The sequence below is a fragment of the Battus philenor genome, unplaced genomic scaffold (assembly GCF_028537555.1).
Source record: "Battus philenor isolate CCGP_79_NKW_IND1 unplaced genomic scaffold, ilBatPhil1.0.hap1 SCAF_22, whole genome shotgun sequence".
In the NCBI taxonomy this organism is placed as follows: domain Eukaryota; kingdom Metazoa; phylum Arthropoda; class Insecta; order Lepidoptera; family Papilionidae; genus Battus; species Battus philenor.
The window spans coordinates 324595-342530 of NW_027181685.1; the positions used below are offsets into that span (position 1 = coordinate 324595).

General features: G+C 35.4%; 1 long non-coding RNA gene across 1 annotated transcript; it reads right to left on the reverse strand.

Moving 5' to 3' along the window:
• Positions 1 to 7555: 7555 nt before the first annotated feature.
• On the reverse strand, positions 7556 to 12268 carry LOC137923849 (uncharacterized). The gene is made up of 5 exons (XR_011107573.1): positions 12190 to 12268; positions 11595 to 11621; positions 11127 to 11156; positions 8635 to 8661; positions 7556 to 7582 (listed from the first exon to the last, which is right to left on the reverse strand). It is a non-coding gene; the product is annotated as an uncharacterized lncRNA (long non-coding RNA).
• Positions 12269 to 17936: the final 5668 nt, after the last annotated feature.

A 17936-nucleotide genomic window follows, 5' to 3' on the forward strand; every position in this document is an offset into this window, starting at 1 on the left:
TTTAGAATGTGACAGGCCAAAAACTTCAGGCTGTACAAGATCTGAACAATATTTAGTTTTAATAAGTAATAATACGAATTTTTAACCCTTAAATGCATAATGATGTAAAACTGCAACATAGTACTTAAGCGTAAAATGAGTACTGCACTTAAAAGTAAATGCATAGTGTTGTATATCTGCAACATAAGATTTTTTAAAAAGTAAGTATAAAAATATTATATAGATATTTTTTTTCTATTTTTCTCTGCATTTTAGTGTACTTATCTGCAAGAAAAATATTTTTTTAATAGTATAAATAAAAGTCATGCATTTAAGGGTTAAAACACTTTTTCTTTGTATTATTTATAATTTCTGACCATTGATTTACGTACATGATATAGACCTCTGCAAAGCTTTTACATCTAAAATCAATCACCCTCTATATTGTCTGTAGTGTGCTAATGTTTAATTAAATTGCAAATTGATTGTCTGATGAAATAATAAATGCTACCTTTGTCATTTAGGCGTTAAATGAAAAATGTGGTGTTTCTAAACATGGTCCAAGTTCCTCGAGGTAAGTCAGACTGTTCTAATTTGGCAACAGTTTGGAACAATGAGGTGAACTCATCATAACTTACATTGTTAGTTTAAGGCTTTTATTCCTCAATAAAAATAATAATTAGTTCTGAACAAGTAAAGTTATACTGTGTTTTTATTTTATTTTTTCAAGGTTACATGTAGATGTTACATTGAGAAAAATAAGGTTTATTAACTTTCGATTTCTATACACCACATTAATTCCAACCGTAGACAGAAAAAAATAAAGAAAGTTAAAAAGTGTCCTTCCTGCCCATCATCATGTCAGCTTGTACACGCCCACTGAGAGGTATAAGCCTCCCCTAAAGCCTTCCTCAATGACCGGTAGCGCGCCGCGTCAGCTCAGCTACTTGCCGTGACCTTGATTATGTCATCGGCCCACTCGCTGAGAGGTCTTCTCACGCCGCGTCCACTGGCTTGATAATATTCAACCAATCGTTTACTTTGTTATATGTATAAGCTATCGACAAGGCAGGAAATTAGATAGGCAGCAGTGATTTTCTTTAATGTTTTTAATTAGTTTTTTCAGTCACTTTTTAAGTTATTAATTTTACTAGTCTTACTAACCACCTGTTTATGTAATTTAATGAGTGGTTTTATTGATTTCTTTTATTTGTAACAGTTTTTAAATTAAACTCTGGCGCTCAGTATTAAAGCATTGGTCTTCTAGCGGTAGAGAACTGAGACTTGGGATCGCAGGTCACGGATTCGATTTCAATATTTTTGATACAGGGTTTTTTTCTTTCTTTTTTAGTTTTTTTATTATTTCTTTTTTTTTTTTTTGGGGATACAAGATTATATAATTCACACTTTGCATTAATTATATAGGATTGCCACTGTACATAAAAAAGTTTCAAGAGGATGTGCAGCAACGTCATCTGTATATCATAATATTACCCTGCGATAGCCTACCCGCCTGCCAAGCCTGGCGATTATGATATGTCCTCCCATAGATATGTTTGGCAGACGCATATGCCTTTTTGCAGTGGGCGCCTATGGGTTAAAACGACGACTCAGTCCGCTATATAAGATCATATGTAAAAGGTTTGTATATATGTATGTTTGCCTCTACTGTTTCCATACTATGATTGTCTGTAAGAATTAACGTCGTGCGATACGACCGCCCATTCTACTTTCGTCTTTACTACTATGCAACTATGTATCTATACATATATATTCTAACGAGTACAATAAAGAGTTTGAAATTAAATTAAATTTCTTATGGCTGTGAAAGATCGTTTGTAGGTTTGTAGTTCAAAATAAAATAATATGAAATCGTTCTAGTAGATACCATTATACTGATACAATTTCTGATTTCATTTTGGTGATGATTTTAAAAGTTGAAAATATATAAAATATAAGAAGAATTAAGTCCTAGACTGCGCTGTAAATATCGGACCCTCGTCACGTCGGTTTGAAAGGAGAATCTGTGTCAATTTGCGAGGCCCTGCGGCGCGATTGCCTGTGTAATTAAATGGGGTTTTGTCGAAGAGACAGAATTCTTCATTTGATGATAATTATTACGCCAGACCGACGCCGGAAATTTCCAAATAAAAACTAAGCAGCATTAAAGTTCCTTCCTTAAATCTATCAACATTATCTCACAAATTACATAAAGTTTACTGAATAGAAATTAGGTAAATACACTTTTTTTCTTTCTACATTACACAGACATTAGCGTCCGTGCCTTTGTTTTAACAATTACAATTAATATTTTGAAAGTCTCTTTAACTATTTCCTGACTTAAATCTTGTTTTTAAATTATTAGTGTTTTGTTTTTTAGTTTAGCTTTTTTTAAATAAAAGGAATATTAGGTTTCAAAAATGGTTGCGGAATAATTAGTAAGTGCTTTAAAAACGTCACGGAACCAACAAAGTGGGGAGGGCCTACTTTTTCTTAACACGTTCACTGCGGCTTGAGGTCGATTCAGCCTCATGGTAAACTTTGCACTGGTGCGGCGCGTAAAACTCGTGTTTTCTCTCTAGTGCGGCGGCTGTTTACACTCAACCGTATGAGGTTGTCTTTGTCATACCTTGTCATATATATTCTTTATGTCTGCGAAGCATTGACTCAATATTGTAAAAAAATATTGATGAACATGAGGCAGAAAAGGCCTCAACCGCACTACTAGGAAGTTCAGCTTGAGGCTGATTCGACCTCAGCCGCACCAGCTGAAAGTTCTTCAAAATTGGGCCCGCAGTGAACGTGTTAAATAAGTTTTAGAGAATGCAAGGATACTGTCAAGAAGATTTTGAAAACCAGTGTTTCATTTGTAAGTTAATAAATCGTAGAAAATAGTTAACTTGTACGGCATTTCGTAAATAAATTGTTGAAACTAGCGCACTTAAAGATAAATCACATAGGAGTTAGCGGTCAGCGGGAGAGCGGGTGCTAGTGGAACAAAATACGAAGCGTCTTGCATTTGGTTGAAGTTCAAACCCTCCCGTTGTTTGTGTAGCAGTTTATATTCATTAATGTTTGGTTTAGTGGTTAGATTCGTTTACATAATGCAAGCACTAACCAGGGCACCAGAAGGCTCTCTTTAATTTTATTTTTAAACTTATTCACGAGACGAGAATGTTACTAAGCGATACTGTATGATATATTTCGTAGTTCAACAAATTTATTTTCGATAGACGTCTTTGTTCCTTATTCCTATCTGAAGGTCATCTTCTTTCTATCCCTCAAAGATCGCAACAGGTCGAGTACTCTACAGGCAGGCCGTGTCGGTATGAATTGTTTTTATTTCTTCATATTATCGTGCTTTGCATTAGTTAATATAGTGATTATAGTTACTCCTACAGTTATATCACCTAAAATGGAGTGTTAAGAACACATGAAATTACATTTTAAATAGCATGTCATAAAAAGGGACTTCAAGGCGATTCTGGTTCCAATTAAATTTACCTTTTTGGATATTATTTTCTCGGTTGACGCGAGCGGTATATAAATGATGCGAAATGGAAAATTATGTGTTAAATCGTTTATTGTTACCTTTTACAGAATGGATTTCCTCTGGCAGCGTTCTCCTGTACACTGGAACATAATATCAGTAACGAATTATATAAATTATTACATGACAATAAGTAAAAGAAGTCAATTTAAAGCATTTTGAATGAGTGTATATCTACTAAATGGTGTCGGTGAGTACAAAAAAAGATATAAAATAATTGAGAATACACTAAACTCTTTTTACACTGTGTACGTTCCTTATAAAAGCGCACAAAAAAATCGTGTACGATTAAAAAAGTCCAAACATTTTCTCAAAAAAAAAACATGTAAAAGAAACGATAATGGAATCCATATTGCTGTATTTATAAAACAAAAATAAGTACATTATAGCTACTTGATAAGCGTGTACATTTATGACGGACTAGATCAGTAATTCCCAAAGTGATCTATATCGACCCCTAGGGGTCTATGACAACCTGCAGGGGTCTACGTCAGCAAAAAAAATTTGGAATCCATGAAATGAAATTTTAACAGATACAAAATTTTATTTTGAGTAGTTTTAATTTAAATTTCATTAATAAATGTATAAATTAACATGTGTTTTTACTTTAAGTTTTTAACACTAAACTTCACTACAGTTAGAAATTTACAGGAAATCAATGTCAGGTAAGTAGGGGGTTTACCCAACACGGAAAAACATGGCAAGGGGTCTACGACACAAAAAAGTTTGAGGAACTCTGGACTAGATCATAAACGATATCATCGCATATGTCAGATATGTCCCGCACAGCTATCGGGTTTGATTCAAATAAAGAATTTCGTTCATTAACGGACTCTGGTGGTTTTTTTTGTTCTAAAATTCAACGAGTCACTTCTAGATCTATGTGCGTAAACTGACTGACGGTTTGTTTCCAATGGTATCTTGTTGCTGTATAGATAAGTTTCAATAAGACACTGGCAATAAAAGAATTATGATTCGTTGTAGAACAAAAAAAAAGTTTAAAAAGTGTATTTATTATTGTTGGTGAACCGAGTTAGCTCAATAGATCCAGCGAGTGTAGAAATAACAATTGTTGTTGATAAACATGTATTCTTTTAAAGCTCGTGCATGGTATTGGCGTATGTTGGGCGTATATCAACTCACTGGCAGCACATACACACTTCAATGCGCGTAATTTAAAATTAAAAAAAAACTTAAATTGACTAAACGCTTTGCGTTTAAATCACTCACACACACATATTGTTACTGTGTTAGTCGAATATAATAAGATTCCCCAAAACTATGTTGCATCAGAAGAAGGGTGATTATTAAGTTTTTTAACAATATTCCAAGATCTTTAACTCCGAATTTTTATGTCCGGTGGCATAATTTGACTTTTAAGTTTTTTTTTTTTTCAAAATTATTGAAAAAAAAAACTTAAAAAGGACAGTTTTAAATTTAATATTTATGCGGGTTTTTATTTACGATATTATCTGTATATAAAAACTCTTTTCAGATCAAATGTCTTTTAAAACCTTCGTATGTTTAAGTTTTCTCATAGCGTATACGAGGTGTCATCATCGATGACATCAAGTGGACAGTGATATGAATAAATAAATAAAGAATCGATTTGTGTGAAGTGCTTAATTTAAATCGTCGTTTTTACATACGTGAGCTCGACAGGCTATACCGGAGCACTGGAATCAAATAGACTAATCGAATATGTAAAGCAAATATAAATATTTCTAAAATTAAACTATTTATTATGAGATCAGCTAAATGTTCTGTTTTCAAATAACTGAAGTTCGTAGTGCCGGACAAAAGTTTTTTTTCAGTTATCAATACGAAACATGAAAAAACAAAGATATTAAAACATTTTTAATTAAATTGAATTAAATATTAAAAAAAATCGAAACAGGCTTAATTGCATGTTTTAATTTACTAACTTCTACGAAACGATAGGTTTATACTAAACGCTAAATAAAAGTTGAACCGGTTAGAAAAAGGTTTTTCATGACGCCGTCTTTATTTTTGGACCTGCTACCGCTTTAATCTCTAAGGTCCGGTGTCACCCACCTTGGGATCCTATATCATCATCATTATCATCATTTGATGTAGAAGAGAAAGAAGAAAGCTAAAAAATTAAGCAAAATTAACGCACTAAAAGCCCCTGTCCAAAATATGTTAGAGGGAACGAGAGACCACAAAAACGGGGGCCATAAAAAAGAACCAGAAGTGAGAAACTATCTTTCTGTAAATAGACCGTCACTGGTAACACGCCTATATATTGAAGCAATGTACTACAAAGTAATCGAAGAGTACAATAAAATATACAGATCCGAGACGGGGTCACCGACGACGGACTATACGAGAGAGCTATACTTGGAAATCCGCAGAAGAATTAAGAGTTCTGCCGGCCAGCTGGGTCGCGCTGGCTTTGTGTCCTCGAGGGCTGGCTGGGTGAGCCCCGCTGCCTCTATCTCGCGGCCTTTGTGACTTCCTCGTCTCCTCGCCGAGTACTGATACGGGTTCGGAAACTCGAATCTTGTAAATTTTATATAGTTCACGGACCCCTCCGTTCCGTGAACTCATTACCGATGAAGCTGTAAAAGCCGCAAGCCTAACAGCACAAACTTCACACGAGATTATAGACTATAGAATTAAGATCACCGACGAAGCTTAAAGAATTGCTCGTCCGAAATGGCAGTTCGTGGGCTCATTGCTCGTGCAACCGGTGACCGACGAAATGTTCTCTCATGGCGACCACCAGCCTGTAGACGCGGCGTGGGTTTACCCCCACTAGGTGGACCAACGACGTAGTTTTGGGTCGCGGAGAGTCGCTGGTTGCGGGCCGCGCAGGGGCGGTCATTGAGGCGATATTTACGGAAGACCTACGCCTTGCAGTGGGCGTCCATTCGCTGAAAAATAAATAAGAATCGAAACGTTTGTAAAACATGTAAATTAGACATATTTATATGATGAGCATGATTTTAAAAATGAATTAGAACAGTGGTCTTACCGTCGCCGAGCAGTCATCGCCCTCGCACTGTGTAAAGGAAACAGGTTAATGTTCCGATACCACACATTTGATGATGAATGTGACTTTAAATATTTTACTGTTGGAATAAAAGTTTTCTTGCAGAGCAAATGTACAGACCTTTGCAATATGACAAGATTTCATGTATCATTAGAATTTTGTTTCCAATTGGCGAATTGATTTCTTCAAGATCAGTATTTGTAGCCATATCCCATCTTAGCCTTTCTATAATTCTTACGCTATACCTGCCCTGTGTAACATATGTAAAGTGAAAGGGTTAAACTCGCATTGAGACCACTTTCGTATTGCCTCCCTGTGGGGCGGAGGTCCCACGTTGAAAAAAATTGCTGTAGATGGATAGCAAGTGTGCACAGTGACCAATGGATGAATTATGGGGCAGAGTAAATCTTATCCACAAATACAATACGACAAACAAGGGATACTTTAGCCTTCAAGGACTTCGGACTGATGGATTGATAGCACCATGGGTTTCTGGCATAAATACCTACAATTAGAGGATATGTTCAAATGAATACAACCGTTTGACTAAAACATTTAGAATTTATGAGATTTTATTTCTAGAAAACACTCAATCATGACAGAGAGTATAAGAAAGTCCTGACAGCTGGCAGCTTAGATACAACTTCATCACTCACCTGGGCGCCGCAACTGGCGCCTATGCACTGTAACAGATACATTTACTGTTATATGTTATCAATATTATATTCTTTATTTACTGAATACAAAACGCCATCTTGTTTTCATGGCCGAAATTGGAATATGGAATAAAATATGGAATTTGAATTTAAATAAAGAACGAAAAATTATAACTGAAATTATAGCTGTAGTGGCCAATATACGTAGTTTAAGCTGCGTTCTAATTGAAGATAAATTGATTTTGGTTAGAACTTTTTTAAAATAACAGCCCGGCTTGACTACCCCGTACTGTTGTATTTATTTAATGTTAACCCATTTTTGAAACAAATAAATAAATAAAACTCTTTTCTCACCAGCGACTTGCAGTGATTACCCCGACACTGGAACATTTTATTAATTATTAATTTAAAATTTTTAATTTAGTCATAAACCTGTAATAATTATTTACATAGGCAAGCAACAAACTTCTGTTATATTTTTACGAAAACAATTCTCTTTCTTCTTTCTTGTCAATCTTCTTCAAATTTTGAAATCTTCTAGAATCTTCAAATCTTTACTCTGTTGTTAAAAAAATCGCTTGTTTTAAGCAACAAATGAGAGAGAGAAGTGAGAGAAAGAGAGAAAGTCATTCCACTCACATAAATACGCCGTAACAACCGTAAGTTATATTTATGGCTTTTACTGCATAGAGCTTAGAGCATCGGATACTGCCGAATGTAAATAAGTTATTTCATTCGTTCTCTAGTCAAAGTCAAACTTTCTACTAGTAAATGTTCTATTTGAGTACTCTAACAAAAACAAAATATTCTTTATTCGAATATGCTATTACAAGCACTTTCGAATCGTCAATCAACATAAAGTGTCGGCATTGTTGTCCCTACAGGAAGCTACCGCCGGCTCGGAAGGCAGTTCTGCTGAAAGCCGGCGAGAAACTCAACAGTTTCTCTTTGCAAATACAGTTTTATAAAGAGTGCGCGACAATAATTAGCTCCCTGAGCATCAACAATTTTTAATTACAAATTTTTCAATATTTTTTTTTAATATTCTTTTTGAATCTCTCTAGTGGCAGATACACCTTGTGCCAAAATCGATTTATATAATTTTCAAAGCCATATTAATGGTGTCCGATATTTTTTGACATATATAGAATTTAGCTTTTTAATTTTAGCTCCTAGCTTACAATTATATTCAACGAATTAGTATTCGCATGCTGATCCATTGTAATTATTGGTAATGGGCACGTTTTACTAATAAATGAAAGTACGCTATATCATATGGTATAACATAACTTTATAATATATGAGTATATGTAAATGGTTTATTTATATTAAATATATTAAATATGGATATTAAATGTTATCTGATTAAATAAAATAAAGAAACGAAAGCATTTTTACACAATACAGTAAAATAACACGTTCGTCGTACGTACGGTTGCCGTGCAGCCAAAAGTCTGGCACTGCAACAAGAGAATGGATTAATACTTCTTGATCAGTTGTAATTCATACATTCGTTCAAGGATGTGGTGCATTTCCTGACAAGACCTCCTTGCTTTAGGGAGAATATCCCTAAACCGAGAAACATCCTGTACCAAATTTACACCTAAGCGGGTAAACAAGTTTTCATTGAGCAAGGCTACGGTAAAGAGGCAGGTTCAAGGATGTTGACCACGAGGCTCCGGGGCTAAAGAGCGAGCCGGTCATCGCTGTCCGTCGAACAACAGACACCCTTGGGCTGTATGACAGTATCCATCATGTGGCGGTAGCGATATCACGTCACACACGTGCGTGTATAGCACGGACGAGACTCGAGATGCGATCGCAAGATACATCGATGTGGTGAATACGGCAACCGCACAGATACTGGCGCACAACTTGATGGTAATATGGAGTATGGATGAGGAGGTGGTCGCACGAAATGTAATATTAAAAACTGAACCTTGTTAGGGGTCGTCGCCAAACACAGAGTGATAATAGTTATAATTGGCACTAATGGGTGTAACATAACAACCTGACAACATAACCTGAAGATGCCCCGTGGAGGGGTGAAACACGCGTTGAGTAATTTGGTGGTGGCGGTTGTGTGATTCGCATTGTTTGCCGCATACGCATTTATCAGCGGGCTGACGGGCGGTGCACTTTGTTGCACGACTACCACTGCATGTGTGGAAGTGGTTATATTTGTCCTTTTCTTACTTAGGATGAACTTACGCAAGGTAACGCCTGATTCCATTAGATATTTAAAAATATATTATTAGTTGACTTCAATTTAGTTTTAAATATTTCACCATTTAAGTTAGTAAATAAATAAAGGGACTTAACACTGTGACACGCAAAAAAGTGAGAAAAAATAGTATCCGAACTTGTGAACTAAACGTGTGCAATCTAATCAACTTTAGGTTATAAATTGGAGAACTAAAGCCAAGATTAGCTGTTGCGATGGAACTGCCAGCTCCGATCACAAGCTGTGAATTAAAATTTTAATCAGACTCGTAAGGATTGGACGTATTCAGGTCAATAGGTATCTATCGAATAACTATCGACTTTCCGGCCGGGTAAAATTGATATTAGTAATCTGGCAGTTGTATGTAGAGAAAACTGGTCAAACTATATATAAGTACATAATACTTTGCTTAGTTGTAATATATAAATGACGGAATATCATTTCTAAAATTCAAAAGTCATTTACGTTATCTTATTTAACAAAATAGTTCAGTTTTTATTAAATTTTTAAATAATAATCCAAACTACTCACTTTTAAATTAATTGATATTTCTTTACCAAATGTCACAGCTGTCAGTTGTGTTAAAGTCTATAGTGTCCGAATAATGCAAATTAAAAAAATTACTAAAATATCTATAGGACTTTTTAAATACATATTTCAATTACATTAAATCAATTTCCCTATGAAAGTCAATTCGGAAGAATATGTATTTGTATTAATATCCAAAAGAAAACTACCAAATATTTACGTTCATAGATATTGTAAATATTAAATATTTCTACATGCGCTTGCGATTAATTAAAAGTGTAATATAATAAAACATAAAATATGTCGTAAAACAAAAGATTATTCCTTTACCATTTGGGAGGTGATACGGATCGAGACCTCCCGTTTATTATGACTCAAATGTTTAATGAAAGTAATAGCACAGGTCGTCCTAACAGAGAAAAGTGAGTGAAGTGTCGATGTTTGCGAATGACGGATGTACGAGAAATGTCAGAATGTCTGTACGTGAGTTGTGTTTTGTAGTGGTCGATATGTCGCCACAATAATATAACGCCACAATAATAACTATAACGAGATATACTATAACAATTATTATAAGATATATATATATCTTATAATATTATATATATATATATATATATATATATATATATATATATATATATATATATATATATATATATATATATATATATAGGTATATATATATATATATTTTTGAATAACTTTTGAAAGGTTAAATTTCTAATAAATTAGAAATTTAATTAATTGACATCCTCAGCCGTTAGATGCCCACAACGCCTTGGGCGGAATCCCAAGTGGTGGTTTTGGTGGAAACCAAAGTGTGTAATTATTGCCTTATTATAATTGTCCGGCTAATAATTTATCTTTGGTTTCTAGTTGCCACGTTCCCCTGCCATGAACGGCACCTAAATAGTATGGAAACAACTGAAACAGTACTGATATGCCCGTCTTAACTCAACAGTCAATTATAAATACTAATCTGTGACCACGCATATGAATACGTTATTTTTCATATGTGTATATATATATATATACATAGGAAAAAAATATTACTTTAATTACAAATTTTAAATATTTTTACAATAAGCTATAAAATGTGAATGTTCTTGAACTGTTAACAAAAGTTAATAAAACACTAATATAGTATAATAAGGAAAAAAACTTTAATACCTGAGCTTCGCATATGAGGAGATGAGGTTCCTGGAAACCATTGTTTGTTTAATAAAATGTATGTATGTTGCATCATAGACTCAGTCCATAGATGCCCAATGCAAGTCAATGGCCTCCCACATAGATATATAGAAGGGAATATAACATAATCAACACGCAGAGGATGCCGTTGCTCATCCTCTAGAAACTTATTTATGGGCAGAGGCAATCGTATTTAATTAATACATAGTGTCAATTATATAAGATTGTGTCGCGGAAATTAATCCTGCGGCATACGATCGCAAGATTCAAAATCGCTCGGCTACCACTGCTCGAATACATTATTATTTTTACTTCAATGTATGTCATACTCGAATATATTGAAGTAAATTGACGCTTATTCTCTCATATGTGAGCAGCATTGTTTTCTTGCATTGGGTTGTACCATTCACAAAATCGCTGTATAGTGTCTGGCCAAAAGTCACTCACCCCCGCCGTACAGTTCATGCCGGTGCACTGGGAAATAAAAAAAATCACTTAAAATAAATCGCAGAAGTCACAGAGGACGTTGGTTCTTTATCCGATTGCTACGTGTCCACTTTGATGTCCTTATTTAAATAAAATAAAAAGATTATATGAATAACACTAAAATTGTTTTGTTTGCATGCGAATAGCTTGTAATAATTTATTTATTCTATTGAGGTACATGAAATAAACAGTAATATAAACAAAAAAATCGAGAAAGACCGCCACGGTTATTGGTTTTGCTCTACCAGTACCCAGCGACTCCCTGCACCCGTAACTATGTCCTATATATAGTGGGGAGACCACGTCGCGTCTACAGATCCTTTCGGATACAACAGCTATTGAAGCAGAGAGTCCACTTTTACTTCATACGAGCAATTCTTCGAGCGACGTCACCGACCTTGTTTCTTCTGCGTCTTCATCTCTGCTTCGATCTCGCAGCGAAACTCGGAGTATAGTCCTCTCCTTGACCTTTAGCCTTCTTCATACACTTCTACATACTTGTAACTAACTAATAATACTTATAAATAAACTTATCTCTGTAGTTTGAGTCACTCACCGTGGCGTAGCAGTCGCCGAGTGCTGCCTGGAATGAGTTAAGAGATATAATTTTAAGCATTATTTGGTTTGAAATTCAATCTCACATTTTCTCGTCTCCAATCTTTTTCTTTTGCTTTTGGGGTGTAATCTGGACGTATTTACACTGTTCTTTAGGGAGAATAAGGTTATGCAGTACTTCGGAAGAGAACCAATATCTAAAGTAAAAATAAGTTTAGTATGAAAATTGTATCTTTATCAGCAAATTTATATTTGCTAGATGATACTAGTGGGTCGGATAATTCTGCTATTTTTATATTTGTAACGCAAAAAGATTCTTATGTTGAAGAAACATGAAAAAATCATATGGCAAATAATAAAAATAATCTATTTCTTTACCAATGGAGAGCACAGAACAAATTAAAACACCCGTAATCATTAATAAAATATTTCACGTTAATTCTAAATTCAAAATATTTTTATTCAAGTAGGCATTTAAACGCACTATTAAATCGTCGATTATTTTAACATTATAATCAGTAAGCTACCACTGGATTTGAACGTTGATCTGCTAAGAGCCGGCTACAAACTCAACATTTGCTCTTTTTAAAAAATATTTTTTTTTTCGTGACAGTTATATTTGATGTATTTATTATTATATCAACCGTGAGAAGAAGTCACAAATTTTCACACATTCAGATTAACCAAAAACTCTTAAATGCTATTATATGATTTTAATTTTAGATCGAAAAAAAAGAAGAGGATAGTCTATGCTTTATGTTATATCATGGAACTGTATATACTCGTATATGTACAATCAGACTTATGAAGGATTTTTTATTTTTTTAAAAACGAAATTTTACTCACGAGCTTATCTTTATTGTTTGTATTTATCATGGTGTATTCTACGTTATTAAATATGTATTGAGCAGCAATCCTTAGAATACATATTTCTTTAATAACATCTTACAGGGAAAATCTAGCTTTTAAGTCGTAAATAGCTCGCACAGCTATTTTGGTAAAATAAATTTAGAATTCATTTAGACGGCACTGCCCGTGTAGAACGGAGTTGTTGATGTCGTCACCTCAGTCTTGTCATGTTATGATATTAAAACGCAACAGACGAGTGTTACCTGTAGTGTAGCGAGCAACAGACGAGTGTTACCTATAGTGTAGCGAGCAACAGACGAGTGTTATCTGCAGTGTAGCGAGCAACAGACGAGTGTTGCCTGTAGTGTAGCGAGCAACAGACGAGTGTTATCTGCAGTGTAGCGAGCAACAGACGAGTGTTTCCTGTAGTGTAGCGAGCAACAGACGAGTGTTGCCTGTAGTGTAGCGAGCAACAGACGAGTGTTATCTGCAGTGTAGCGAGCAACAGACGAGTGTTGCCTGTAGTGTAGCGAGCAACAGACGAGTGTTATCTGCAGTGTAGCGAGCAACAGACGAGTGTTGCCTGTAGTGTAGCGAGCAACAGACGAGTGTTATCTGCAGTGTAGCGAGCAACAGACGAGTGTTGCCTGTAGTGCAGCGAGCAACAGACGAGTGTTATCTGCAGTGTAGCGAGCAACAGACGAGTGTTGCCTGTAGTGTAGCGAGCAACAGACGAGTGATATCTGCAGTGTAGCGAGCAACAGACGAGTGTTGCCTGTAGTGTAGCGAGCAACAGACGAGTGTTGCCTGTAGTGTAGCGAGCAACAGACGAGTGTTATCTGCAGTGTAGCGAGCAACAGACGAGTGTTACCTGCAGTGCAGCGAGCAACAGACGAGTGTTACCTGCAGTGTAGCGAGCAACAGACGAGTGTTGCCTGTAGTGTAGCGAGCAACAGACGAGTGTTACCTGCAGTGTAGCGAGCAACAGACGAGTGTTATCTGCAGTGTAGCGAGCAACAGACGAGTCTTGCCTGTAGTGTAGCGAGCAACAGACGAGTGTTATCTGCAGTGTAGCGAGCAACAGACGAGTGTTACCTGTAGTGTAGCGAGCAACAGACGAGTGTTACCTGCAGTGTAGCGAGCAAGACGAGAAGTGCAAGCACTTGGTAGTCACTCGCGTGCATCGCAATGTAGTTACGGATGTCGTATGTCTTGCATAAAGCGATACTCACTGACTCAAAGGCATTTCACACTCGATTTCATACGGTATTGAATTTAATCGGATGATTTTTTACGACTAGATGACATTTAGGTATTAAACCATCAATCTGCAGCCAATGTTTCTTGTAAAGCCAATATAATGCGTGAGAGAGGAGAGAGAGAGAGGAACCTCCATTTCGAGAGCCACTGGCGAGTTACCTTCAGTTCATTTTTGTGTTCTTAAATTTAAAAAAACATTGTGAAATTAAAACACCGGTGGGAATTAACCAAATTATTAAGAATTATTAAGAGACGTAAATTAAATAAAAGCGTTTCATTTTTATTAGTCTTTCTTTGCATATGTTTTAAAACGTTTAATAGTGCGACTCGCGAAAAAGTATTTTGAATAATGGTTCGGACTATCTATATAGTTAGGCCATCCATGATATAACATATAACCGTATGTACGTCGGCAAAACCGCGACATAAAATAGCTTTATTGTTGAAAAATAATTGTAAAGTCGATGCGAATAGTTCTACGGTTTGTTGGTCGGTTAAAAATAAAAGATTGACCGACAACATAGTCACCGTCGTTGGATGCTGGCAGCGCAGAACCAGTCGTTGTAGCGATCTTCTGAGGACGCCCATGCCTAGATTTCAGCGCCTATCGTCTGACCTGATGATAATGACGACGACATAGACAGAGACAGTTGCTATTTAAACAGTAACACAGATAAAAGTTGCAGTGGAATCTTTAACTAAAGGATTTAGGCCTGTCAAGATCGAACATCGTCTCACTGGCTCTCAAAGCAGGTGTAGTATATCATTAAAAATGTGGGTAGGTATAGAGTTAAATCTGGTTAGGTTTCAATACAAGCAGGCTTTTTTGTATCAGCTACACTCCAGCCCTGAGTACAACTCGACGGACCTTCACCCGTACGTTCGATTCATGGATTGCTGAATGAAACTGCAGGTCTTTGGAACTGGGAGCAGTAATCATCAAAATTATTTTCAATCACCGGTTAAGTTGTCATCACAAAATACTACTCAGGTTATTTATCCAAGAAATATTTAAAAAGCGTCAAACATAAACACATCTCATATTTTTTGGGGATGGATCAGCGAAGTACCGACTCGAAGCTCAATACAGAGTCGAACCAAAAAGGCTGATTGGTAACAATAACAATACTTCGGTGAACACTAAGCTTTACAGCTTGGAGCACAGGCCAAAAGTTGCCAGTTTATCGTTGTTCTGCAGACTGCGATTTGGACAGTGTGTGAGGAGTTACACCAAATGATTCCCCCATCTCTTTTCTTCTCTCGGACAACAAGGCGCGCGGATTCACGACACGGTCGAAATCCCTTCCACTCATACTAAGCTTTCTGCTAATACTTTTACAGGACGAACAGGCAAGGAGTGGAATAACCTTCTGGCGTCATTGTTTCCAGACAATTATAACTTAGGTGTCTTTGAGATAAAAGTGTATACATTTCTTCTAGGCAAGCATTTAGCATCGTAGACCTCTTCATTGCTTAAGATCAAGCGAGATAAAAGTCAAACGCTGCGCCTATAAGGCATAAACACAATAGTATCCTATCAGTGCAAGTTTTTTTTTATGGCGAGACAGCTTGAGTTTTAAATGCTGTATCAAAATCTTTTGTAAAAGTTATCCTTTTAAAATCCGCTTTAGCATCTTGTTAGATCAGGGCCCAATTGGAACCAAAGCACTTGATTTTTCTTTTAGTTGAATCGAAGTGGGCTCTTCCAAGCTCTGCTTCGATCAGGTCTGAATCACGCGCGATACTACTGTAACTGAAGCAATACACATCGCTGAAATTCGACATAGATAACGTAACATAGTACGTTGCAAATTTTTTAAAAAAGTTCACAATTCTCATACATAGTGTCGCAAGGAGAAGGAGGGGGCATTCTTCTCACGAAATACACAACTGGCTATAAAAAGTTCAAAGTGGGTTCTAATGTATCAATATAAAGTGAATAAAAAAATCACCGGCAAATAAAACTTGCAAGCAATTGCAAAAACCTTGTCAAGCTGTGAGAATTTATTTATTTATAAGCCAATAAAAGTCTTGGCAATCTATTTCAATGTTTAATATTTTTGCAATAAACTCATTTCTAGAAATCTGCTTTTGACGTTCGGTTCAGCTTTCTCATTGAATAGCCCGCGAACTCATTACATTTGATTTAAAATTTTCATTTCAGGTCGTTCACCTTTCACGATAAAAAATAATAGTTCGTGGTAAAGGAAGTTGAAATATGGAGAAAGGAATAATTTATTAAGGCGATGTATAATGCTCACATACATTTACATAATAAACGAAATATATTAACAAAAAACCTTTTTCAGTTAGTTCACTGCATTAGTCGATTACTGTAGAAATTAACTTTGAAGAAAGTAAACATTGAAACAAACACTAGGTGTACAAATGAACAATACATGCAATAAAAAGTAAATTGGAATTTAAGCTACATTGTGGTCTCTTTATGTATGTTTTTATGGATTCACTACTCTACAAAAAAATTTTCGTTCTTTGTCCTAAAGTTTATACTATTATTTTCCAGTTAGTTATGCACAAAAACGAAAAGAAAATACCTTTTTTCGGTATAAAGTTTGCTTTTGTGATAGTTATAATAATAATACCCATTTTTCAATTTTTTCATAAATTTTAATTGATTTTAATATTTTTAAAAAGACCGCGCGGTGAGAGTGGGGTATTAACGTTTACACTGTGCCGTTAGATGGCACCCGAGTGATAAACAACCATCAGGTGTTATTTACAAGCCCAGAATAACTTAAAATGTCGTCAAGAAAGTGCAAATACGATGCTGATGCATTTTGTTTTATATGTGGTCAATTTATTAAAGTTCGAGACGTGAAATATGAACTAAAGACATCTCACGTTCTCTGTGAAGCCTATGAACCATATTTTGACTGTCCTGTACGAAATCAAGATAAGCCCTGGGCTCCACATGTTGCTTGTAGTTATTGTAAAAGGTGTTTGGAAGGTAAGCAATTTTTATTTAATTAAGCGATGAATCCAAAATAATAGACATATTAATTTTAATTTTTATATTTTTATTTTGGTATCGAGGTGAGAAAAGGTCTATGAAATTTGCAATACCAAGGATTTGGCGAGAATCAAAAGACCATATTACTCACTGCTACTTTTTTATGGTGAATCCGAGTAAAAGACGTAGAGGTAAAAATGCAAAACCTATTGAATATCCTGACCTCGAATCTTCTTCTGCTCCAATTGCTCACGACCTGACACGACCAGTACCTGAGCCACCAAAAAAATTATCGCAGAAAAGTAGCTCATCTTTTAGTTCTTATAAAAGTAATTCCGATAAGGAGTTTTTGCCTACACCTGAACAACCAAAACACTATCTCATTATTTCAGAAGATTTTAACGATCTAATTAGAGATTTAAATTTGCCAAAAAATAAAGCAGAGCCTTTAGGCTCTCGGTTAAATCAGTGGAATTTGCTTGATGATGTTAAGATCAAGGCCAATACAATGAAAACATGATGGGCGAATATATTTGGGGTTTATTGAGAAAAAGTAGCTATGAACATAAAAGAAAAAGTAAAAGTGTGCACTTTTAAGTTATTTTCCACTTTTCTGTAAACTAATTTGATAGTAAAACTTAATAAAAATAATAAACATTTTTATTTCA